Source organism: Ovis canadensis, chromosome 4, assembly GCF_042477335.2.
Source record: "Ovis canadensis isolate MfBH-ARS-UI-01 breed Bighorn chromosome 4, ARS-UI_OviCan_v2, whole genome shotgun sequence".
Classification (NCBI taxonomy): Eukaryota; Metazoa; Chordata; class Mammalia; order Artiodactyla; family Bovidae; genus Ovis; species Ovis canadensis.
Genome location: NC_091248.1, coordinates 14,307,453 through 14,333,570, shown reverse-complemented (window position 1 = coordinate 14,333,570; position 26,118 = coordinate 14,307,453). Strand labels below are relative to the sequence as shown.

The 26,118-nt window shown below is 37.2% G+C and overlaps 1 pseudogene; it reads right to left on the bottom strand.

Annotated features, from left to right (window-relative positions):
* Positions 1-445: 445 nt before the first annotated feature.
* On the bottom strand, positions 446-13,187 carry LOC138439667 (frizzled-3-like; annotated as a pseudogene).
* Between the last annotated feature and the right edge of the window lie 12,931 nt (positions 13,188-26,118).

Here is a 26,118-nt window from a genome sequence, read left to right as displayed (position 1 = left end):
TACCCTTGCTGATTTATCAAATTCTCCTACGGTTTAAAAACAGTTCTTTAAAAAATAAATAAATAAATAAATAAATAAATAAAAACGGTTCTTTTTCACTTAGTGGAAAGAAAACTACAAAGTCTTACTATTCATCTGAGAAATAAACCTTGCATAGAAAATTTTAATTCTGAAATTTTGCTTTATTAACAGAACTAACTACCAGAATGTTACCTCACAACTAGTTGATATTATATGAAAGTTCACTATAAAGCAGTCACCATACATTTGGGATTTTTCCAAATATAAAACAAGTGTGTTTATAAAAATGCTTACCAGACAAATAATTATTTCATCACCTAGAAATAAGAGTTATTTATGTGATCATATCATTCTTAGCATTTTGGATGCCTTGAGGTTCCAAGTTTGATGCAATATAAAAAGCAAAAATTTACTTTTCAATGGATACAATCTGCACCTGACTGAAAGCATCATAACTGAGTTATAGCAATCAGTCATGCAAAGGCAAAGAATAAAATCTTTTTAAACAGCACAAATGTTTCACCTTAGACAGCACAATTTGAGCACTGGTTCCATCTTCTTCAACAACTCGATTCATGCAGGTACCATGTGTGATGTGAGTCATAGGATTATTACTGAGATCTCTGATGCTGCTATGTCGTGACTGTTCATTGAGCTGATGGGAACTACTGTGCCTGGAGTGATCTGTAAGTCATGACATGCTGCTATGAGGTAGTCTCTTCCATTCCTCTGTAACTGCAGGAAGTATACCTAATGTAGGAGGTAACAGAACACATTAGAAAATAATACTAAATTTTTTTATGAAAATAACACTGATTTACAAAATAATTTCATGATTTACATTGTTGAATTATTCAAATGGCCAAACAAAAGGGAGAAAAAAATCTACTATTTAGGCTCAGAATTAAGTGATGCCTTGCAACCAGACAGAAGCTGAAGTTAGGCAGAGCTAACTGATCTAAAACTACGCTAAGTAAGGATATTTTTCTCATTCAAATAAGTTTTGGGTTGTGAGGTAGGTCCCAGGAGAGGAAGAATAAGAACAGAAGAAATATGGCATTGTCCTAGGCAGTCTAGAAGAATGGTGATAGTCATGGTGCAGCAAACTCCAATTTCACTACAACCCTGGGATTGGAAAAGGGAGCATATGAAATTAGAGGAGAAATTAACAGAACATTAAAAAAGTGAGGGAGTTGGCAAGCAATGATGATGCTAAGTGTGAACAGCATCCTTCCAGAGAGCCCAGTTAATAGCTCAATTAACTACCTGTAAAGCAAATTCTCTCCTCATCCCTTCCCCAAGATGCAGCTTTTGAGTGTGTCAACTGGGTTCCATTGCTCATCGCAGGCCGTCCTCTCCATCATTCTATTTATCTTGAAAGGCAGTGAGACATGTTAAAATTTTCTTTTGTTGAGATTCTGACTCACTGAGTCCCCATTAGAGCTAAGAAAACTCACAGTCATTTACACTATATGTGTGTGCATGCTAAGTTGCTCACTCATGTCCAACTCTTTGTGTGATCCTATGGACTGTAGCCCTCCAGGCTGCTCTGTCCATGGGATTCTCTAAGCAAGGGTACTGGAGTGTGTTGCCATGCCCTTCTCCAGTGGATCTCCTTGACCCAGGGACTAAACCTGTGTTTCCTGTGTATCCTGCATTGCAGGTGCATTGTTAACCACTGAGCCACCAGGAAAGCCCCTGTATAACTAAACACAGTTTTGTAAAAAGTATTTAATTTAGAATAACAACAATCAAAGAAAACAATCAAATATAATACATTAAATTTTTAGTAGTATTTCTAAAAATAAAAAGGAGGTAGCAGGTTTTTCCTTTCTAAAAGTCATCAAAAGAACTAGTCATGAACAACTGAAGACCTACTGGCTGTCAGAAAATACCAATTTACCATTTCCCTCAGTTAATGATTATAACAAATTTCATGACTCATTATGAATCATTTGTAAAATTTAAAGATTATAATGACCGATTCATATACTACTGAGGTGATCCAGTCTTATATAGCAGTGCTTATCAAACAATGTTTTCATTAGAGCACCAAGCTTAAAAAATGAAGTCCTTTTAAAATGATAAAAGAAAGCATGTCTTTCTTCTCCTGTCTGAATAAAGCAAAAAAGAAAATTTAAGAATGAAAAATTACCTTTAGAATATTTTTTAAATCCCTCAAATTAATGGATAAAGGAGCATTTAATTTTTATTTATTAAAAGACTTCACATTCAGAACATAAAGGTTTTAAATTTGATTTGTAAGTTTTGATTAAATAATTACAATGTTTCAAATTAAGATAATGAACTTAGAATAAGCATGTTATTCTAGTTAATAATTATTTTACATAATAATTATTGCCCTAAACGGAAAACTTTTCTAACTAGCTAGCTAATTTGGGGAACTTTCACCTCTTGATGACTTCATAAGTATCTAATTCAAGTAAATATGGCAAATGAAAAAAGCAAAATATGATGATATCAAAGTAATTAAAAATATGAATTGCATTTTCTAAAACTGAAACCTAAATCTTTGAGTTTAATTTAGTGAATAAGACTCAAAGAATACCTTTCTCATAGAAAAAACTGAATTATGTCTATTTAACTGAAATATATATGGTTATCCACAAAATTCTAGCATATGAACCACCTGCCATGGATAATTAGGACTCAACTATACAGTAAAATGTCACCTACTTACTAAACTAACCACTCATTCTCAAATTTCACTCAGCTGCTCATCCATTTCCTTTTCTATATCCTCTCATCTAACTATATTTACCTAAGTCTATTTTATTGTACGTAGCACTGAGATCAGTAATTATCCATCAAGGAATCTGAACTAGAGTGAGTACTGAGAAGCAGATATGTGTGCATATGTGTAATCTTACAGTCAAGATAACATGAGATGATGAGAAAACCATGGCCAAAATATAGTGCTAACGTGTAAACTTGGAAACTGACTGATGCAGAAAGAAATATCCATGAGATGGCATGCCCAAATTATTTCTAAAGTTGTTTGACAGATTTATTTGTTTCCTCCGTCGTGGCTCCGTGATAAAAAATCTGCCTGCCAATGCAGAAGACATGTGTTCAATCCCCAGGTTGGGAAGAATCTCTGGAGAAGAAAATGGCAACCCACTCCAGTATTCTTGCCTGGAAAATCCCATAGACAGGAGCCTGGCAGGCTATAGTCCACGGGGTCGCAAAGAGTCAAACATGACTTAGCAACTAAAGAACAACACAGGGCTAGACACTGTCAAGGGATATACAGATATCTGTCAGCAAGTTCATATTCTCCAGAAACTGCAAACTTAGCTGAGGAAAAAAAAAAAAACCGTACTAATAGGTCACACTCAAAGAATGTTTAAAAAGCAATTAATTAGCTGCCATGGTATGGGAATTAAGCAGGACTTAAAGGATGAGTGTGATTTTAATTAAGCAGAGAGATAAGAAAGGTCATCGCAGGAGGTCATACACTATCGCCTAGTTTCCATGACACCAAACTTTCATAGAGACCTTCATGTGTTTATAAGCATTTTCTCTGAATCACATGCTAGGCTATTCTTACTGTATTGTTTTCATTACTGTATCTTGTTCTTCTCCTAGAAGGGGACAACAGAGGATGAGATGGTTGGACGGTATCACCGACTCGACAGACATGAGTTTGAGCAAGCTCCGGGAGTTGGTGATGGACAGGGAGGCCTGGCGTGCTGCAGTCCATGGGGTCACAAACAGCTGGACACAATTGAGCAACTGAAATGATGATGACTGATTATCTTGTTCTTGATATATCCTGTTCTATTAAGCTTCAAGGAATTCCATCTCACAGCTTTTTAATTACCACTATCTTATATTAAAGATTATAAGCTCTTACCTAAACTTTAATTTCATTTAGATTACAGAAGCTACTCCCTTCAGAAGTTCTCTGCTCAATATGAACTCATTACTTGTACTACCATCTGCTTACCCTACTTATCTCTGAAATATTTTCAGAGGAGCCAATCTGATCATTTGAAGTTCTCTAACACTGATCATTTCTAATACTCACAGTTTTAATTATATGCTAGCTTAACCTATTTTTAATTGGTTATGTCCTACCTTTCCTGTAAGGTTCTATTCTCCTGGAAAGCAGAAATTATACTTTAGCTTTCTTCTGTATATCTCTTAATACACAGAATGCCACATGCATAAGAGTTGTAGTATAATTGTTCATTCCTTATTGAAAAGGATAAGGCTAATGTCAAATAGCAAATACTGCTGAAAGCCAGTTCATGGAGCCATTCTATGCCATCATGTCAGTCATGTCCAATTTTTTGTGACCCCATGGCAGGCTCCTCTGTACACAGGATTCTCCAGGCAAGAATGGGTTGCCATTTCCTCCTCCAGGGAATCTTCTCAATCGAGGGATCAAACTCATGTCTCTTACATCTCCAGCACTGGCAGGTGGGTTCTTTACCACTAGCGCCAAATGGAGCTAGCAGTTCATGGAGGCAGGTATTTTGAAAGATTCCCTTGTTTCCTCTCTCTATATGAGTGTTTTAAGTTAAGAGCTCTAATTTTACTCTAGAAACTTCCCAACTGGCCTTACTTACAACCTCCTCTCCTATGCTGTTGTCAAAGTGATCTTCCTAAAACACAAGTCTGATTTTATTACCGCAATGCTCAAAGTCTTTTGATAGTTTCTCATTGCTCTAGGGGAAAAAAACCCCGAACTCCTCAGCATGTTTCATCTCCTATGGTGGCCCTGATACCTAAATGCCTTTTTGTCCTCCTTGCCTCTGCGTGTGCTATTTCCTTGTCTGAGATTTCCAACTGCCTCCTCTGTACCCTAGTCAAATTAAAGTACTACCTTGTTTGTGAACGAGACTTTCCACAGTGACTTAAAAGGCTTTCTTCTCTGGAATCCCAAAGTACATTATGTATGATTTTATCATACCTACTACTCTTTTGTCTTCCATCTCTGTGTTTCTAGCACCTAGAAGAATGTTTTTAACTTAGGAGTGCTGAATGAAAGGAAAAAGGCAGGAAAGGGAAAGGATCTTTGATAGTTTAAAAACAGGTCATTGGTTATGTTAGAAGTGGGGTAAGAAGGTGAAAAAGACCAGAAATACAATGAAGGATGGAATTGGTAGAAAGGAAATATTCAAAATATTTCAAAAATCTTGCAAGGAAAATAAAAAGAAATGGATACAAGATGGAAAACATGTCAAAGGCTGCTCCTTTTCAAAACCTAGAGAAGCTGACCAAATTAGAAGGCAAAAGAAAGCAAGTTGAGAGGACAAACAAGGAAAGATTCTGAACATTCTAAATATTCTAACATTCTAAAGAGAGTACATCTAGGAATCATATCCTACATGACAAGGACAGGGAAGACTGAAAGAAAGGCTGGAATGAGCCTGGAAGGATACAGGACAGCCACAGAAACACAGAATAGAGAATTTCAGTCATCATAATTTTCATTCTTTCAGGTTCCCAAGCTTAGAAATCTTAAAAAAAAAATCTGTTTCGGCACATTCCTTCTCTCCGTTGTAATCCATCACTAACTCCTATCATTTCATTTCTTCTTTTAAAATATCTTTCAGATCAGCTATTACTCTCTTGGCACTGTCACTGCTCTTTCATAAACTTCCATCATCTTTTTTATTTTTAAAAATTTATTTTTACTTTATTTTGCTTTACAATACTGCATTGGTTTTGCCATATGTTGATATGAATCCACCACGGGTGTACATGAGTTCCCAATCCTGAATCCCCCTCCCACCTCCCACCCCATATCATCTCTCTGGATCATCCCTGTGCACCAGTCTCAAGCATCCTGTATCCTGTATCGAACACAGACTGGCAATTCATTTCTTACATGATAGTATACATGTTTCAATGCCATTCTCCCAAATCATCCCACCTCTTCCTCTCCCACAGTCAAAAAGTCCATTCTAAACATCTGTGTCTCTTTTGCTGTCTTCCATACAGGGTTATCATTACCATCTTTCTAAATTCCATATGTATGTGTTAATATACTGTATTGGTGTTTTTCTTTCTGGCTTCTTCACTCTGTATAATAGGCTCCAGTTTCATTCACCTCATTGGAACTGATTCAAATGTATTCTTTTTAGTGGCTGAGTAATACTCCACTGTGTATATCCATTGTTTCTTATCCATTCATCTGCTGATGGACATCTACGTTGTTTCCATGTCCTGGCTATTATAAACAGTGCTGCAATGAACATTGGGGTACACATGTCTTTTCAATTCTGGTTTCCTCAGTGTGTATGCCCAGCAGTGGGATTGCTGGGTCATAAGGCAGTTCTATGTGCAATTTTTTAAGGAATCTCCACACTGTTCTCCATAGTGGCTGTACTAGTTTGCATTCCCACCAACAGTGTGAGGGGATTCCCTTTTCTCCATACCCTCTCCAGCATTTATTGCTTGTAGACTTTTGGATCTCTGCCATTCTGACTGGTGTGAAATGGTACCTCATTGTGGTTTTGATTTGCATTTCTCTGATAATAAGTGATGTTGAGCATCTTTCCATGTGTTTGTTAGCCATCCGTATGTCTTCTTTGGAGAAATGTCTATTTAGTTCTTTGGCCCACTTTTTGATTGGGTCATTTATTTTTCTGGAATTGAGCTGCATAAGTTGCTCATATAATTTTGAGACTAGTTGTGTGTCAGTTGCTTCATTTGCTAAACTTCCATCATCTCTTAACTGAATTACTGCAGAGCTCCTAAGAGGTTTCTAATTCTAGTGTCTCTACCATCAAATGTAACAAGAAAGCATATCCTGCCCACTCTCAGACATTCTCTGTGACACTTTCTCCCACCTCCTTCTCACCAGATTTAATCACCTCCTGTCCATGCTACCAAACAGGGGTTGGCCAACTGTGGCCTACTGGTCAAATCGGGCCCCTTCCTATTTTTGTAAGCAGTTTTACTGGAACACAGCCACTCCTATTTTGACTGCATACTGTCTATGGCTGCTTTCATGGTATTAACAGCAGAAATGAATGGTGGCAACAAAGACCATGTGACCCACAAAGCCTAAAGTTATTTATTATGTTATTTTATTTATAATACAATATTTATTATATTAGTTATGTTTCTCTTTATAGAAAAATTGACAACCTCTGGACTATACCATTATATTTGCACTATTCTGAGCAATTAGGTATATTATCTCATTTATTTTTTATAACATTGCTAAGGGACAGATATTATTACTATTTCCATTTTACAGATAAGGAAACTGAGGTTTATTATTCTAGACCCCATGCTTTTAACTACAACACAAATAATGACTACCCTATTTTTCTCGAGCTTATTAAGAACAAAGATCATGCCTAAATCAGCTTTGTATTCCTAGAGACTCACACAATGTCTGACACAGTAGGTATTCCATAATTGTTTGCTAAGTTACTCTTACTAAAAAACCACTCTTACTCTGCCTTCTCTCTGATGAGCAATGACTCCACATTGCTCACTGTATCGCGTCTAAACTCGTCTGGCTGCCATTAAGTCTAACCATAATCTGGGACAACTGAACCTGGCAAAGTTCAGAAAGGTTAATAATGATCAACTTCTGTTTCAGAATTGACTGCTCTTCCTTCAGACGCCGTATGACTCTAACCCAGCACATGATATAAACTAAGCTGCCGATAAAACTCACCTGCCATCACAGGACCTGTGGAGGCTGCCATAGTCGCTGCTCACTTTGCTGTGGACACTCCCTGCTTTGCTTCTCTGGTCATCCACCATGGCCAGTTGCATTGAAGAAGCATGTGTGGATGTCCCTTGAGTGGAAGTTCCTCTTGATTTCCTTATCATAGGACTATTTGTATCCCTCAGGTTCCGGGAGTACCTGTCGGCTCTCGTTCACTATCATAGATAACAAAATACTAAGTGTAAGATAACAACCCTAGAGACCAAAAACAATATTTTGACAGACTGATATTATTCTTCAAAAAAAAAAAAAGCTCTTCGAACAATGTCTTTATAGGACAGATATAAGGTAACACTGTTGACAGAAGAGAGACTAAAACAAAAATCGGTGTCAATCTGTCCCCTAAACTGGTATGATGGAAAGAGGTTCATATTAGAATGAGGAACTCAGGATTTTAGTTCCAACTCTATCAATAAATATGTGAGCTTAGACAAGTCACTATCCTCTTTTCTTAATTTTCCTCATCCATAAAATGAAGGCATACAATTTCGTCATTTTTAAAAACCCCCTTTTGGCCAAAGAAATTAATCATTCTTGAAGACACTGAAATATTGCAAAGGTACTACTATAAAGTAAAAATATTATTTTCTTGCATGGTTTATAGTAGTGGAGGTCTCATCATGGCATAGACTCATTTTTTAATTTGTAAGAACAGTTGTTTTTAGGTTACAAGTTGATTTTACAACAGAAGCTGTTATCTAGTGCTTGAATAAACATGACCTAACTAGAACAAAACATATGAAAAATTAGTTTTAGCAAACATACAATGAAGTCCCAGACATAATAAAGGCATAGGAAAAAAAGAATTAAGGAGATGAATTATGTCCAGAGCTAAAGTTTTTAACTGCTATGAAAAGACTAAAAGCAGATGTTGATGAACAAAATGGTAATTAAAGAGCCAATTAAACAGGTGCAAAGGTCAGTGTATCAGTTTGGGTAAATAACTGACTATAAGAATCATAAAGTTAAAATTAGACAATATTATTTTTTAAAAAGTTGTGACATGTAAAGATTAGATCATAAATTGACAAAGTGCATATAATCTAAGTTTTCAAATTAGAAAAGAATCACTGCTGTTATTGCCATTGTTATTTTTAGTGCTGGGATAGAAGAACTCAAAGAAGACTAGTATTTGTTGAGTACCTGCATAATGCTAAGTGTTTTACATATAGTCTCTGTTAATCTTCCTTAATAATGTTTTTATTATAGAGATTAACTCCCAAACAGACACTTCTATGGGGTAGATATCCTTCAAGAGTAAATATTGTGATCCCCATTTTATAGATGAAGAAAGTGAGGTCACAAGGGACTAAAGAACTTTTCAAAAGTCATACAGCAAAACAACAGTTGGGGATAAAACTTAAGTTTAAATGTTTCAAAGTTAATCATTGCCGGGGTCCAGCCCCGGTGGATCCAGGGAATTCGAAGCGAGGATGGAGTCAGTGAGGAAAAACTTATTTATTTAGAAATATAGAGAGAAATTAGGAAAGAATAGTGTAGTAGGAAAATTAGTGGAGAAAAGTTGCTGAATAACTTGGTTTATGTGGAAAGCTAATAAAAGTCTCAAGACAAGAAAATTGCACCACCTACAGAGGCCACTGGTGCCCGCTTGAATACCAGAGGGTGCCCCGCCTTGGGCTCCCTCTCACGTGGGTCTTAGAAGCCAGGGCAAGTAAGTAGACATGGAGAGCCTCCACGCTCCAGATGGGAATTCAGCCAGAAAAGAAAAGAAGGAGAAAAGACCACACGAGGGAAACCAGTCTTTCCAGTGACTGGTCCATCCTTTATTGTCCGGGAAAGTTTTTTATACTTTTGGTTGTACATAGAGATCAATGGATAATACAAAATTATGCAGCGTCAGCAACCCTGACTCTATCAAGACCAGGCTTTCTCTCTGCATACCTAGCTGTCTACACAAGTCTTAGGTGATTTACATCATCTTCTGGCCAGGAGGCCTATTAGCATTTTACGGCCCTTTTCTGATAAGGGTCTGTCAACCAGAAAAACTTATTTGCTTAAAAGTGTTGTTCTTACTAACGTCTGGTGCCACTCTCATAAAGCACTAAATAAAGTTACATTCTTATATAGCAAGGACACAACAATTTATAACAAATAAATGTATAACAAAGAAATTTATAACAAAGAGAAAATTCATTAACTCAAAAGTCTAGTGTTGCTAACACCAAAACTACTATATTCCTTTTTCTATATCCCAATGACATTGATTAATATCCTTCAGGTGCCTAAAAGATAAAGAATATGGAGGCCGGGCAGCAGTCATTGACTCAGCAATGAAAACCCATCATCAATGTAATTCCTAGCTCTTTAGAAAAGGCTCTATATCTTTAAGATGTTTTAAGCTGCATGCCTCTCGTGGTTGAGGGGCTGTAAACAATCACAAGTTGTAAAAGTCTCTAACTGTCAGGCAAGTTAGACAGCCATCAGAGAGGTTTGAGCTGAGACATTCCTTTTATATGCAGGAGACTGTTAACTGGAGCTCTAAGTTAACTCTTTCCAGAGAAAGGTGGTCAGGGATAGCCCCCTGTTATGTCAGAAGAGTGGAAAGCACAGTACAATAAAGCAGGCAAACTCTGGTTTTGGGGGTAGATGCTCAGGAAAATCCAGGGGTACCGCTGAGGCCTGATCTCAGCCTTTGCCTTTTGCCAGGCCTCCTTCCTCATGACCTTTGCCACGGGTGGGATTCCCCATGCTGGCTCCCGGAAAATCATAAAGTAATGATAAAACATAATGTTTACATATATCCTGAAAGTATCAAAAACTAGACAGAAGAAAGAACAACTCAAATATAGTTACTACAACATTTATTCTTCTGTCACCAATGGCCCTGTGCACATGTACATTCATCCAAAGTTGCTCTGGACTGATGAATTTATTTTCTAAACTTATTTTTTAAAATTGGTTCAAACTGACTTCTGGTCATTCCAAAAATTTAATCTACCTTCAAATGGTGAAGGTCTGTCTCCTCATTTCACAAATAAGAAAACGGGGGGCCAAAAAAATTAAGTGGTATGACCCAGATAAGTCCAAAACAAGATTTCTAAAAATATTTCAACCAGTGTCAGAATAATTAGCATAAGCAATCTTAAATGTGGCTTCACTGACAGAAAGAACACTAATTTGGCTGTCATAATTTTAGAAGCCAGTCTTTCAACAGCACAGTGTAACAGAGGAGTTAACAGTAAAGACTAAAGGCTAGAATCAGACCGCTTGGGTTTGAATCTCAGTTCTACCACTCACTAGCTATTGAAGCTTGGTTTTATGTTCTGATCTGTAAAACGACAATCTTCCTCACAAGGTTGTCTAGAGAATTAAATGATTTAGTGATTAGAACAGTGCTTGGAGTATTAAGTGGGCTCAGTTGATTGGAAACCATTATTATGGTTACTTTCTAGTCATTTCTCAAAGGCTCAACCAGACAAATGCTAGAAATGACTGAGGCTGCTCACACTCTGGAGGAATAACTCTCTAGCCCAGAGCACAGTCCCAGCTAGGAGGGCCATAATGACTTTGTTGAGTCAGGGAAGTGGGTGGTCCATGGTTCCAGAAAACCAAATGGAAGGGTTTGGAGGAGGTCTAACCAGTTTCAAAAGGATTCTGGCCCAGTCAGGATCCCCCAAATAACTGGGATGAGTCCCCAGTTGGTTTAGTTTAGCCCCATCTGGAGTTTCTAACACAACAGAATTGCTGTGTGACTGAGTGGCTTGTGTGTGCCCCAAAGGTGACCAGGAATGCTAATTCAAACCCTCTCCTTAGAATTATGTTTTACTGTGATTAAAATACATGATTAAAATGATGTATGCACACAGCTTCTCTCTGCATCAGTTTTCATATCTTTAACACAGAGATGATAATACTAGTCATCACAGAAATGTCAAAAAGATCAAATAAGTGTATATATATATATATATATATATATAAGCATTCATTTGTTTTTAATCATTGTATACAATGATTAAAATACATTTAAAAATTTCAAAGAATACACAGATAAATATCCCAAGTAAGGCTGTTCCACAGAAATCAAGGACTTGGTTTATTTTGTTTGCTATTGAACCTGTGGCATCACCAAGTAGTTGATGGCACATAGTAACCACTCATTAACGTCTTTCTCAAAGGATGAATTCCCAGAAAAGACATTTTTGTCATTGTTGAATTAACCTTTCCCCTTCTTTCCTTCTCTGCCCAATGAAATTGCATTTAAAGGAGAAATGCATTGTCTGATATCACAGAGCAGTAGTCTCAGATATGGTAATAAGGAACGTATATTTTAAAATAGTGATTTTTATAGATTTCAATCTAATCTGTGTAACAGAAGCTGCTAATCAGTGATAATTGAGAAAACACAAGATTCTGATAATGCGGTAATTTAAGATCTATTTTAAAAGTACATTAACCCATACAAAACACAATAACATTTTACATATAATCTTAAAGACTTTTATAGAAATTAATTTTCCCAAAATTTATTTTCCATGTAACCTGGGTTAAATAAAATCATAAGAACATGGGTCCCACTAACTTAGAATTTGTGATAATTCAAATATAGTATAAATATTAGCTTTATACTTAGTAAAAAGTTTGAAGTCATCTGTTCCTTTGTGAATACTGCAGGATCTTATTTTGTTCTATTAATTAAGTGGTCAAAAAATGAAAGATTCCTCAAATATGGCCAAATCTTATATCTTACCATGACTATCTAACATGCTATTTGGCCAACTATGAATAAAAATAACATCCTTAACATATTTCCTTTTATCTGCTAATATCATTTTACTATTTTGGCTTTAATGTGTATGACTTAGAATAAAATAACATGTTATCTCTTTAAATAATTTATGGTGTAACCTGGAAGAACAATGGACAATTGGAAATAGAAGTCTAATGCTGTGTGACTTTAGCCAGGGCACTGAGCCTGTCTGTGAATCAGTTTTCATATCATCACAGAAATGTCAAAAAGATTAAATAAGTATATATATATAAAAGCATTCATTTGATTTTAATTTTAAGAAGATTCTAATTTGGATTTTTTTTTTTTTAAAAGATTGGCTTTCCCTCAAATATTCTGAATTAGTAAGGAACAGGCCTTAAGCCTGGTTCTACTTGGCTATCTTTTCTGAGTACGTTTTTAGGTTTAAGATTTAATCATACCTGGTGGCAGCTGAGGTTATAATCTTGTTGGAATATTTCCTCCAAGTCCAAATTGTTTCAACATAGGAAACACACATACACAAAATTATGTAAATGTGAAGCCTGTGAACACCATGATAATTTACTTCAACTTACTCTTTTTTCCTACGACCATGAAAAAAAATACTGGCCCTTCAAAGCAAGTCTTTTTGCTTCCAACCCCAAAAATGGAAGGAATACCAACTACGAGAGCCATCAGGTATTTCATCAGAAAGAGAATCAAATCTGGATGACTCATTTGACTAACCTACAAGAAGGGAAAGAAGCATATCTTAAATATATAAATAGAAATTTCTCTTAAAAGACCACTGTAAAATCTTCTAAATAAATAGTAAAATAATTATAAAAGTCTGATGTGTGCACTTACACAGTCCAAAAATTTTCTCATTATATGGAAAAGATATACTGCTGAAAATTTGACAATGACTATATATAGCCTGAGTTCTATAATTTTATTGCTAGCTCATATTAGACATTGTCTAAAGAAAAAGATTACTAATATAGAAAATAAACTTTTGCTCATCCTATCATTGGTTACAATATACAATTAGGAAAGTGTTAATCATTTCCCCCATTTTATTAGTTTCTGTTCTTTTATTTAATATGATTCTCCTTTCATGTCTGCTTTGCTGGCTGTTTTCAAGCTTCCTCTTTAACCTATGAATTATTTATAAGTACATTTTTTAGTTTCTATTCAGGTGAGTTTTTTTAAAGATTTATTTTTATTGTTGATTTCAAGTTAAATTATTATAGTCACAGAATATAGTCTATTTGATTCTGGTTACCTTATAGTTTGGAAACTTCTTTTGCGATTTAGGACATAGTCCATTTTTTTAAAGTACTCCTGTGCTCAGAAATAATGCTTACTCTCTATTTGTTAGGTACAAAATTTTCTATATGTATTAGACCAACTTTATTAGTTGTGTTGTTCAAATCTTCTATATAGGCATTCTCAAAGATATTGTAGTCTGGTTCCATACCACAATAAACAAATACCACAATAATGTGAATCATGGGGATTATTTTGTTTCCCAGTACATAGAAAACTTATATTTATATTATAATGTAGAATGTAGTATCTACTCATACAGTCTAAATAACAATGCTCATATCTAAATTAAAAAATATTTTATTGCTAAAAAGTGCTAACCATCATTTGAGGCTTCAAGTGAGTCATACTCTTTCTGTTGTGGAGAGTCTTGCCTCAATGTTGAAGGCTGCTAACTGACTGGGGTGGTTTCTGTAGGATAGGATGACTGTGGCAATTTCTTAAAAGAAGAAGATAATGAAGTTTGATGCATCCATTGACTCTTCCTTTCATGAAAAATTTCTCTGTATCATGAATTACTGTTTGGTAACATTTTACCCAAACTAGAATGTCTTTCAAAACTGAAGTCAATCCGCTCAAACCCTGCTTCTGCTTTATCAACTAAGTTTATGTAATATTCTAAATCCTCTGTTGTCATTTCATCAATCCTCACAGCATCTTCACCAGGAGTAGACTCCGTGTCAAGAAATCATTTTCTTAATGCTCACCCATGAGAAGCAACTCCTCATCTATTAAAGTTTTATCATGAGATTGAAGCAATTTAGTCACATCTTCAGGTTCCACTTCTAATTCTAGTTCTCTTGCTATTTTTCTACCACACTGGGTGTTATTTCCTCCACCAAAGTCTTAAAGCCCCATAAGGCACCATGAGGGTTGGAATCAACTTCTTTCAAACTCCTGCTAATAGTTATATTTTGACCTCTTCTCTTGAATCATGAATGTTCTCAATGGCATCTAGAATGGTGAATCCTACCCAGGTTTTCATTTAACCACCCAAATCCATCAGAGGAATCACCATGGTAGTTATAGCCTAAAAATGTATTTCTTATGGGACTTCCCTAGCAGTCCAGTGGTTAGAATTTGGCACTTTGACTGTGGTGGCCCAGATTCAATTCCTGGTCAGGAAACTAAGATCCTGCAAGCTGTGAGGTATGCCACCCCCAAAATATATTTCTTAAATAATAAAGCCTTGAAAGTTCAAATTACTCCTTGATCAGTGGGCTGCAGAATGGATGTTGAAAAGGTAGGCATTAAACGACATTAATCTTGTACATCTCCATCAGAGTGCCTGGGTGACCAAACGCATTGTCAATAAGCAGTAATATGTTAAAAGGACTCCCTTTTTTTATAAGCAGTAGATCTCAACAGTGAGCTTCAAATATTTAGCAAACCATGTTGTAAACAGATGTGCTATCACCCATGCTTTGCTGTTGCATTTACAGAGCACAGGAAGAAATTTAGCATAATTCAGAATGGCAAATGAGCATTTTGTTACTATTCAGCTGACACATCATATCCTACTCTTTTGAAACCCCATGGACTGTAGCCCACCAGGCTCCTCTGTCCATGGAATTTCCCAGGCAAGACTACTGGAGTGGGTTGCCATTTCCTTCTACAGGGGATTTTCCTGACTCAGGGACCAAACCCACATTTCCTGCATTGACAGGTAGATTCTTTACCACTGAGCCACCAGACCAGCTGCATTAGCCCCTAACAAGAGAGTCATCCTGCCCTGTGAAGCTCTCAAGCCAGGCACTGACCACTCCTCTCTAGCTACGAAAGTCCTGGTGACATCTTCTTCCAATAGAAGACTGTTCTGTCTACACTGAAAATCTGTTGTTTAGAACAGCCACCTTCATGAATGATCTTAGCTAGATGTTCTGGATAACTTGGTGCAGCTTCTACATCAGTACTTGTTGCTCTGCATGAACTCTGATGCTACAGAGATAACGTCTTCCCTTAAACTTCACAAAATTGACCCCTGCTAGCTTCAAACCTTTCTTCTGCAGCTTCCTCACCTCTCTCAGAGCCCTCACAGAATTAGAGTTAGGGCCTTGTCTTAGATTAGGCTTGGGCTTAAGGGAATACCATGGCTGGCTGATCTATGCAGATCCCAAAACTTTCTCCATATCAGCAATAAGACTGTTTTGTTTCCTTATCATTCATGAATTCACTAGAGTATCATTTTCAATTTACTTTAAAAACCTTCCCTTTGGATTCACAACTTGGCTGTTGAGCTCAAAAGGCCTAACTTTTGGCCTGTTTCAACTTTCAACATGACTCTCTCACTAAGCTTAATCATGTCTAGCTTTTGATTTAAAGTGAGAGGTATGCAACTCCTTTCACTTGAACCCTTAGCGGCCACTGTAAGGTTAGTTGGCCTGATTTCAATATCGTTGTGTCTAAGTGAATAGGGAAGCACATGGAGAGCCTTTTATATGTAAACCCATCCCCAAAACGTGTGTGACTTGCTTTATTGTGATATTTGCTTTATTGTAGTGGTCTGGAATCAAACCTTCACTATCTCAGAGATATGCCTATCATGCAAGTGTTACCAAAATGTGACACAGCGATATGAAGTGAGCAAATGCTGTTGGAAAAAAAAGGCTCAACGGAGGGTTTCCACGAACCTTCAATTTGTAAAAACTGTGGTGTCTGCAAAACAAGAGTCCAAAATGCAGTACCTGGATGCAATCTCAAAAAAGAATGATCTATTCATTTCCAAGGCAAACAACTCAATATCACAGTAATTCAAGTCTATGCCTTGACCAGTTATGCTGAAGAAGCTGAAGATGAATGGTTCTAGGACGTACAAGACCTTCTAGAACTCACACCCCCAAAAGACACCCTTTTCATTATAGAGGACTGGAATGCAAAAGTAGGAAGTCAAGAAACACCTGGAGTAACAGGCAAATTTGGCCTTGGAGTACAGAATGAAGCAGGGCAAAGGCTAATAGAGTTTTCCAAGTGAATACACTAGTCATAGCAAACACCCTCCTCCAAGGACACAACAGAAGACTCTACACGTGGATATTACCAGATGGTTAATGCTGAAATCAGATTGATTCTATTCTTTGCAGCCAAAGATGGAGAAGCTCTATACAGTCAGCAAAAACAAGGCTGGGAGCTGACTGTGGCTCAGATCGTGAATTCCTTATTGCCTAATTCAGACTTAAATTGAAGAAAGTACGGAAAACCACTAGACCATTCAGGTATGACCTAAATCAAATCCCTTACGATTATACAGTGAAAGTGACGAATAGATTCAAGCGATTAGATCTGATAGAGAGTGCCTGAGGAACTATCAATGGAGGTTCATGACACTGTACAGGAGACAGGGATCGAGACGATCCCCAAGAAAAAGAAATGCAAAAAGGCAAAATGGTTGTCTGAGGAGGCCTTACAAACAGCTGTGAAAAGAAGAGAAGTGGAAAACAAAGAAGAAAAGGAAAGATATACGCATTTGAATGGAGATTTCCAAAGAATAGCAAGGAGAGATAAGAAAGCCGTCCTCAGTGGTCAGTGCAAAGAAACAGAGGAAAACAACAGAACAGAAAAGACTAGAGATCTCTTCAAGAAAATCAGAGCTACCAAGGGAATATTTCATGCAAAGATGGGCTCAATAAAGGACAGAAATGGTATGGACCTAACAGAAGCAGAGGATATTAAGAAGAGGTGGCAAGAATACACAGAAGAACTGTACAAAGAGTGCCACTACCCAGATAATCACGATGGTATGATCACTCTCCTAGAGCCAGACACCCTGAAATGCGAAGTCAAGAGAGCCTCAGAAAGCATCACTATGAACAAAACTAGTGGAGGTGATGGAATTCCAGTAGAGCTATTTCAAATCCTAAAAGATGATGCTGTGAAAGTGCTGCACTCAATATGCCAGCAAATTTGGAAAACTCAGCAGTGGTGACAGGACTGGAAATGTCAGTTTTCATTCCAATCCCAAAGAAAGGCAATGCCAAAGAATGCTCAGACTACCACACAATTGCACTCATCTCACATGCTAGTAAAGTAATGCACAAAATTCTCCAAGCCAGACTCCAACAATACATGAACTGAGAACTCCCAGATCCTAAAGCTGGATTTAGAAAAGGTAGAGGAACCAGAGATCAAATTGCCAACATCCATTGGATCATCAAAAAAGCAAGAGAGTTCCAGGGGAAAAAAAAAAAAATCTATTTCTGCTTTATTGACTAGGCCAAAGCCTTTGTGTGGATCGTAACAAACTCTGGAAAATTCTTCAGAGATGGGAATACGAAATCACCCGACCTGACTCTTAAGAAATCTGTATGCAAGTCAGGAAGCAACAGTTAGAACTGGACATGGAACAACAGACTGGTTCCAAACAGGAAAAAGAAAAAAATATACGTCAAGGCTGTATATTGTCATCCTGCTTATTTAACTTATATGCAGAGTACATCACGAAAACACTGGGCTGGAAGAAGCACAAGCTGGAATTAAGATTGCTGGGAGAAATATCAATAACCTCAGATATGCAGATGACACCACCCTTATGGCAGAAAGTAAAGAGGAACTAAAAAGCCTCTTGATGAAAGTGAAAGGGGAGAGTGAAAAAGTTGCTTAAAGCTCAACATTCAGAAAACGAAGATCATCGCATCTGCTCCCATCACTTCATGGGAAATAGATGGGGAAACAGTGGAAACAGTGTCAGACTTTATATTTTTGGGCTCCAAAATCACTGTAGATGGTGACTGCAGCCATGAACTTAAAAGACGCTTACTCCTTGGAAGAAAAGTTATGACCAACCTAGATAGCATATTCAAAAGCAGAGACATTACTTTGCCAATAAAGATCCATCTAGTCAAGACTATGGTTTTTCCTGTGGTCATGTATGGATGTGAAACTTGGACTGCGAAGAAAGCTGAGCGCTTAAGAATTGATGCTTTAGAACTGTGGTGTTGGAGAAAACTCTTGAGAGTCCCTTGGACTGCAAGGAGATCCAACCAGTCCATTCTGAAGGAGAGCAACCCTGGGTGCTCTTTGGAAGGACTGACGCTAAAGCTGAAACTCCAGTACTTTGGCCACCTCATGAGAAGAGTTGACTCATTGGAAAAGTCTCTGATGCTGGGAGGGATTGGGGGCAGGAGGAAAAGGGGATGACAGAGGATGAGATGGCTGGATGGCATCACCGACTGTGATGGACTTGAGTTTGAGTGAACTCTGGGAGTTGGTGACGGACAGGGAGGCCTGGCGTGCTGTGATTCATGGGGTTGCAAAGAGTCGGACACGACTGAATGACTGAACTGAACTAAACTGACTGAATAAACTTATCTAAAGAGACAAAAGAACTGTACACAGAAAAGTATAGGAAAATGATGAAAGAAATCAAAGATGACACAAACAGATGGAGAGATATTCTGTTTCTGGGTAGGAAGAATCAACATTGTGAAAATACTACCAAAAGCAATCTACAGATTCAACATGATCCCTATCAAATAACCAATGGCATTTTTCACAGAACTAGAACAAAAAATTTCAGAATTCATATGGAAACAGAGAAGATCCCAAATCGCCAAAGCAGTCTTGAGTAACAATGGAGTTGGAGGAATCAACCTTCCTGACTTCAGATTATACTACAAAGCTACAGTTATCATGACAGTATGGTACTGGCACAAAAATAGACATATAGACTGATGGAACAAGATAGAAAGCCCAGAAATAAACCCATGCACCTATGGGTGCCTTATTTTTGACAAAGGAGGCAAGATTTTACAATGGGGCAAAGACAGGCTCTTCAATAAATGGTGCTGGGAAAACTGGACAGCTATAAGTAAAAGAATGAAATTAGAACACTTCCTAACACCTACACAAAGATCAACTCAAAATGGATTAAAGACCTAAATGTAAGATCAGAAACTATAAAACTCTTAGAGGAAAACATAGGCAGAACACTCGATGACATAAATCAAAGCAAGATACTCTCTGACCCACCTCCTAGAGTAATGGAAATAAAAACAAAAGTAAACAAGTGGGACCTGATTAAACTTGAAAGCTTTTGCACAGCAAAGGAAACGATAAGCAAGGTGAAAAGACAGCCCTCAGAATGGGAGAAAATAAAAGCAAATGAAACAACTGACAAAGGATTAATTTCCAAAATATACAAGCAACTCATACAACTCAATGCCAGAGAAACAAACAACCCAATCAAAAAGTGGGAACAAGCTAAACAGACATTTCTCCAAAGAAGACATACAGATGGCTAACAAACACATGAAAAGATGCTCAACACTGCTCATTATTAGAGAAATGCAAATCAAAACTACAATGAGATATCACCACACCGGTCAGAATGGCCATCAACAAAAAATCTACAAACAATAAATGCTGGAGAGGGTGTAGAGGAAAGGGAACACTCTTGCACTGTTGATGGAAATGTACATTGATACAGCCACTATGGAAGATGGTATGAAGAGTCCTTAAAAAACTAGGAGTAAAGCCACCATATGACCCAGCAATCCCACTCCTAGGCATATACCCTGAGGAAACCAAAGTTGAAAAAGACCCATGTATCCCATTGTTCATTGCAGCACTATTTACAATATCTAGAATATGGAAGCAACTTAGATATCCATTGACAGACGAATGGATAAAGAAGTTGCGGTACATATACACAATGGAATATTACTCAGCCATCAAAAGGCAGGCATTTGAGTCAGTTCTGATGAGGTGGATGAACCTAGAACCTATTATACAGAGTGAAGTGAGTCAGAAAGAGAAAGATAAATACTGTATTCTAATGCATTTATATGGAATCTAGAAAAATAGTACTGAAGAATTTATTTATAGGGAAACAGTGGAGAAACAGACATAGAGAAGAAACTTACGGACATGGGGAGATCTGGTAGGTGAGGATGAGACATCCTTCACCACCTCAAATTCTATTTTATTATGCCTGTGATAGGGCCCAAGAAATCTGCATTTTGACAATTTTCCAGACTTGAGAAAGCATCACACGCACAGTATAGAAAAAACACGGATGTGCTATAGACATTCTCACATGACTGGAAGTACTGTTCTCATGAACTTCCTGCATTTTCAGTTTTCTTGGCAGCACCAGTTTCTAAGCCTTCAGACTCCCATCAACTAGATATTCAGTAGTTACATGCATCAAATAGTTTCTAAGAAACTGTCACTGATATTAAGTTTGCCAAATACACATATAAGCTTATACTGAAGCTGATTAATCTCAATAAACTATCACTGATATTGTTTGCCAAATACATGTATAACCTTATACTGAAGCTGATTTAATACAAACCATTTTCTTCACAAGGCTTGGATTATAAAGCCAAATGACAGAAACTTATTGCACAGAGGCATTTATTAGAACTCTGCAGTAAGCCAGGACTTGAAGAGCAAAACACCTAAAAAACACTCTATCCTTGAGTTCAAAAGAAGGACAAACTTGTAAACACAATACAAGATATAGCAGCATGATGTATGAAGCAATCACAATTATGAAAGACTTCATGTCAGTCCCTCACCACAGGATTTTTGAATCAGTATTTGTCAGTACTGGCAGTATGGCAATCAGTATTCTAACAAAAAATGTGAGCAAAGGCACAGAGGTTCGACCAGGGTGTGTTTAGCATTGCTGGGGCACGAAGAGTGCATGAACTGTAAGCACAAGAGGTAAGCACTTTCAGAAATGTGTGTGTGTGCATGTGTGTGTATAAACACTGATATAAACATACCAATGGACATATCTGTACCTCCAACTGCCAATTCACCATACATATACTCCTTTTTAATCCTTCCAAAACCAAACTCTTGATTTCCACTCCTTAGTTTCTCCATTTTCACAAATGGTAATCCCATTCTTCTAGCTGCTCAGGCTGAAACCCTTGGGATCCTCCTTGAAACTGCTTCTGTCGCATCCACCTCACAACGTAACAGCACTTCTTGTCATTTGACTTCATAACGTTATCTATAATCTGATCACTTTCCACGTCCTCCACAGCGTCCAACCAGTTTGAGCTATTAGTACCTCATCCTTGGATTTCTGGAGTGTCTTCCAGTTCATCTCGATTTGTATACAAGAACCAGAGTGATACTTTAAAGACATGTCACCCCTGTGCTCATGATCATGTCTCTTCTGCTCAAAATCTTCTAACTCACTCAGAATCAAATCCAAATTCCACAAAGGAGCTCTAAAGACACCCCTAAACCCCAGTGCTTTCTGAACGTATTTCTTTCCCTTCTCCCTTACTCACATGGCTCTAGCCTCTCTGGTGTCCCTGTTGCTCTGTGAATATAACCAGCACGCTTCCACTTCAGAGCCTCTGCACTTGTTGCTCTGCTTCTTCTGCCTGGACTGATCTGTATCATAGATATTTGTATCATTTGTTCTCTCATTTCATTCATGTCCCTGTTACATTGTCTCCTTCTTAAAAAGGCCCTCCCTAATGTCTCCCTACTATATTACTATCACCTAACTCTATTCTTTCTTATTGACATTCATTGCCATATGACATCTATTTATTTATCTCCTACCACCTAACTCTATTCTTTCTTATTGGCATTCACTGCTATATGACACTATCTATTTATTTATATCCTACCATTACAACCATCACTAGAACTGTAGCTCCATAAAAACAGACCACGTTTTGTTCACTACTCATCTTCACTATCTGGAATAGTGTCTAGCACATGCTGCTGCTGCTGCTGCTGCTAAGTCGCTTCAGTCATGTTCGACTCTGTGTGAACCCATAGACGGCAGCCTACTAGGGTTACCCCCGTCCCTGGGACTCTCCAGGCAAGAACACTGGTGTGGGTTGCCATTTCCTTCTCCAACGCATGAAAATGAAAAGTGAAACTGAAGTCATTCAGTTGTGTCCGACTCTTAGTGACCCCATGGACTGCAGCCTACGAGGCTCCTCCATCCATGGGATTTTCCAGGCAAGAGTACTGGAGTGGGTTGCCATTACCTTCTCTGGTGGAGAACATGGAAGACATCCAATTAATATTTGCTGAATGGATGGCTGTTGACTAAATATTTGCTGAATTGATGACTGTTGATAAATATATTCATATAGCCCTTACCCAACTTAACAGCTTCCATGGTGACTCAACTGGTAAAGAACCTGCCTGCTAATGCAGGAAACGCAAGAGACATGGGTTCAATCCTGGGGTCGGAGAGATCCCCTGGAGAAGGAAATGGCAACCCACTTCAATATTCCTGCCTGGAAAATTCTATACATGGACAGAGGAGCCTGGTGGGCTGCTACATCTATATAGTCCATGGGGTCTCAAAGAGTTGTACATGACTAAGCACTCACCCCATATAAAAGTTAATTAGAAAGATGACTAGAAGGAGTATGGAAGACATTTGAGCTGTACAAAACTGAGAGAGGAGATATCTGATGAGCCATAACTAAAATCAGATAAGGCAGTAAGAATGAGACAGCTATGAAATTAGTTAAATTAAAGCAACAGAATCTACAACTGACTGGATGTGGGAGCTTAGGTCAATGAAGGAGGAATATGGCTTCTAGGAATAAAAAAAAAAAAAAAGAGCAAAGAGTAAAATCAATTTTAGACGTGTTGTAGTTGAGGTACTTGAGACAAATTCAGGTTAGGATATCCAATGGCTGCTTGTTAGGCAGATTTGGAACTTACCAGAAAGATGTCAAGGCTATAGATTTGGATTTAGGAGTTATCAGCATGTGAATAACAGTTAAAATCATTGAGATGAAATTATCCAGGGGAAGCATGTAGAATCAAAAAGAACAGAAACAGATTGCTAAGAAGCACCAGGAAGAAGAAGATGCAAGAAAGGAAATTGAGAAGGACTAGACTGAGATGTAGCAGACAATAGTTTGCACAAAATGCCAAAGTGATTTTCAGGAAAGGAGGACAGACTGAGGTTGAGGGGAGTAAGGGTCAAATATGGAATAAAGGTGAAATGAAATATAGGTTTGAAGTGAGTGACATACATTTGGCATAAGCGCTGAGGAGAATGAATAGAAACTTGCCTGTTGACCACACTGGAAACTGACTAAAGACAAAGAGCAAACAGAGTGGCTATGATTTAAAATGTCTATCAACAGGAGAATGGATAAGCAAAATAAAGTAATCTAAACAATGGAAGATAAGAAAAAGGAAAGAACTATTAATGAACACAAAAACATTAATGAGTCTTGAAAATAAACCAAAGAAAAGCAATCTTAAGCAAAATAAGAGTTATACAACATATGACTTCATTTGTATGAAGTTCTAGAATACACAGAATAATTATCTAGGAAGGATGCTAAACAGCAGTTACTTCCAGAGGATGGTATAGACATGGGCTGACTAGCAAGGAGCATGAGAGCATGAGGTAACGATAATATCCAATTCTACACCCTTCTCAGGATTTGGCTTTCTAAGCTGCAGGTTTTTATCAAACCTCAGGTGCTATCTTTAGATTTGTGCATTTCCTTGTAAAGTTTTAAATAGAAAAAAAAACAAAAAACAAAAAACAAACTACCGACAAATGTTTGGTGAAGGACCTGATAAAATATTTGTGATGACAGTAACTGTTGTCTCTAATTTATTTTGAAATACACTCAAAGAATAATGTAGGTTAGTGGATCAGTAGAGGGATGGACAGATGTGATAAAGCAAATATAATAAAACAATGATAGACTCTGGACTATAGTAAAAAAAAAAAAGGAGTTGCTATGGTTTAAATAATTAAATATGCAGCATAATTAATTTGTAAGAAATTAGTTGAATTGGTCCAGCTAGAGATCTGAACAAGCACAACAGACGGAATAAGTTGAAACTTTTAGCAAAAGTACTATTTTATGTGACAGACAACAAAGCTTAACCTAAGTAAGAAAACAAATGAGATCAGGAAGGGAGCTATTAGGAAAGGTGAGAGCAAACCCCAAAACTTTGGGGTATCCATAAAACTGAAGAACAGGTACAGTATGAACAAGGATATGAGAGATGTGGAAGAATGAAAGGTTATTATGCAAGAACAGTTTGTCAGAACTTAGTAAGAATTCAGAGTTAGGCAATTCCAGGCAAAATAATGAGGACATAAAACAGATTTAATACTATCAAAACAGAGATCATAATGAATTTCTATAACTGTACATAATCTATTAAAATAAAAAGACCATTAAACAATAGGAGTTTGACACAAAACATAAAATAGGATTCCTGCCGAGGTAATTCATAACTGTTGTTACAAATACCAATAAATTTAGATTTCTAAAAGAGGAACTATAAATATTATAAGGTTTTGGGGAGATAGTGGATGAACGGTTTGATGGGTCTAGACAAAGAGTATGTCAAATAGGTGGAAAATATGGTAGACAAACAAAAGAAAGCAAACTGTCAGTGAACTGACTACAAGTAACTAATACATGCTTTAAGCTTCTCCATCTATCAAATGACAGTAACAACGTGGGCTTTTTACCTATCTCCAATGGCTATTGACAGATGATAAATAAAATTAATTTTAAACATGAAGGAGAAAAAAAGTGTTCTGTGCAGCACTGCCCATAATAGCAAACCCCTGGAAATAAATTAAATGACCATCAGTAGAAGATGGCTAAATAAGTACAGATAGTAATATTAACACAATTGGCCATTACACAGCAATTAGGAAAGAACCAAACTAACAAATATAAACAACAGATACAGATATAAACACATATACATAAACAACATTATATATTCATATATATATGAAACATAAAAAAGTATATAATGTTGCTTATGGATATGTTTGCAATGTATACTAAGAGTATAAAAACAAACATAAGAAGAATTAACAAGAAATTGAACATAATGATTGTTTCTTCTCTGGGGAGAAAAGAAGGAAATGAAATCAAGATGGATACTAACGAAGGAATCTTCAACTCTACCTGTATTGTTTTATTTCTTTAAAAAAGAAATCTGGGAGAGGGAGAGGGTGGGATGATTTAGGAGAATGACATTCTAACATGTATACTATCATGTGAATTGAATCGCCAGTCTATGTCTGACGCAGGATGCAGCATGCTTGGGGCTGGTGCATGGGGATGACCCAGAGAGATGTTATGGGGAGGGAGGTGGGAGGGGGGTTCATGTTTGGGAATGCATGTAAGAATTAAAGATTTTAAAATTAAAAATAAATTAAAAAAAAAAAAGAAATCTGGGGCATTCCCTGGTGGTCCAATGGTTAGGACTTGGTAGTCTCACTCTCTGGGCCCCATGTTCCATCCTTAGTTGGGGAACTAAGATCCTGCAAGCCATGTGGGATCTTGGGTGTGGCCAAGAAAAAAAATCTAAAGCAAACACTACAAAATATTATTGGACAAAGCTAGACAGT